At 43.5% G+C, this 1617-nt stretch overlaps 1 long non-coding RNA gene across 1 annotated transcript; it reads left to right on the top strand.

Moving 5' to 3' along the window:
- The first annotated feature begins 567 nt into the window (after positions 1-567).
- On the top strand, positions 568-1230 carry LOC131229851 (uncharacterized). Its single transcript, XR_009163628.1, has 3 exons — positions 568-723; positions 881-1069; positions 1132-1230. It is a non-coding gene; the product is annotated as an uncharacterized LOC131229851 (long non-coding RNA).
- The last annotated feature ends 387 nt before the right edge of the window (positions 1231-1617 follow it).

The following is a 1617-nucleotide window of genomic DNA, read 5'->3' as shown; positions in this document are numbered from 1 at the left end:
CTGCCCTTTTGTGTGGATTTTACTTCCTGGTTAGTTTGCTTGGGGGCTATCATCATGTTAGCTAGATCTACCCTTCTTTAATTCCTACAATTAAATAAGATTCAATTTATGGATAATTGATGTGTTGTTGCATTTTGTTAATGTGTGATAATGACCTATATGACTTTTTGTGATCTCTATGCACTACAAGAAATATATGTATCAGCGGCGCACGACCAGTGGCGGCCACAACAAACCGCCAGTGTACATGTAAAATCAGTGGCGTTTTTACGCGGCCGCCAGTGTGTAGAAAAGTCACCGCCGCTGAATTCTGAAATAAAAAAAAAGAGGGCTTTTTCCCCCCACTTCCCCAAATCGCCCCATCCCCAAATCGATCGCGCGCGCCATTTCTCTCCCAAAACCCTTCTTCCCTCCTCTCCCAAATCGCGCCTCTTTTAGTCCACAATAACCGACTGAAAGTCTCTCTCTCTCTCCAACGTCTCTCGATCTCCCTCTTTTAGTCCACCAACCGACTGAAAGTCTCTCTCTCTCTCTCTCTCTCTCTCTCTCTCCAACGTCTCTTGATCTCCCTTTTCCACTCCGGTCTCTCTTGATATGGCTTCCATTTCCATTGCTTGTTGAAGATGCTTATCTCTCGGCCGTTGCCCGGCGAGAAGGCCCGCAAGAGGAAGAAGCACCGGAAACAGCCGTAGCAGTAGCTCCTCTTCTCCAACAGCCGCAGCAGTATGCTACTCTCTCTCTCTCTCTCTCTCTCCTGATTTCAACATGTATGAAATGTCTTGCAGAGTGTGATGGATGATACGCAGGCACTTAGAAATTGCATACATGAATGTTGCATTTATAGTTCTGTAAATTATTCAATTAATTTTTATATGGACAGGGACAACACTCTCCACATGGGCAGGGACAACACGCTACTTGTTTGATGAAATGCTTTAGCCAAATCCTTTTTTGGATGAAACCATGCTATCAATTGGACTTGAGACCACCTTTCTCAATTGGGATCAGCAGCCAAGTCAATGTTACAAAGACAACTGGTCTGGAAATCTGGGAAGATATAGTGTTCATGGTTTGGTGCAGATACACTATGAAACAACTGGTCCGGAAATCTGGGAAGATACATGTGGCAAGGTGGATATGTTTATTGCAGGCATTGGAACTGGTGAAACTATTTCTGGCGTTGGCTATTTTCTGAAAGACAAAAATCCTAACATAAAGGTATAATATGATGATGTATTTTATGGTCGGAGTGGCTTTAGGAACGATTCCAGGGCTGGTCCACCATGAGCTGAGTTGGTTTGAGGCCTTTCCAGGCCAGTTACATGAATGTCCAAATAGGACAGGCTAGGCCAACTTGTCAGGCCTTGAGGGTCCTTGGATGCATTGTTGACTGCCTTGAATACCTGCAATGTTCGTTTCCTCAAAAACCAATTGGATTTGTTTTTGGGGTCTCTACTAGTATCCTGCAGGTAAGAATTGGGTTACTAGTATTGCAGCAGCTAAGTGGAGTCAATGACAACCTATTTTATGCAAGCAATATTTTCAAAGCCGCTGGTAGGTTTAGTTATTAATATTTTCACCAGTATTGTGCTTTTTTTTTTTCCAGTTGAATGTGGA

Source organism: Magnolia sinica, chromosome 2, assembly GCF_029962835.1.
Source record: "Magnolia sinica isolate HGM2019 chromosome 2, MsV1, whole genome shotgun sequence".
Lineage (NCBI taxonomy): Eukaryota > Viridiplantae > Streptophyta > Magnoliopsida > Magnoliales > Magnoliaceae > Magnolia > Magnolia sinica.
Note: the sequence above shows the minus strand (reverse complement) of the source record. Positions and strands in the feature narration are given on the sequence as shown.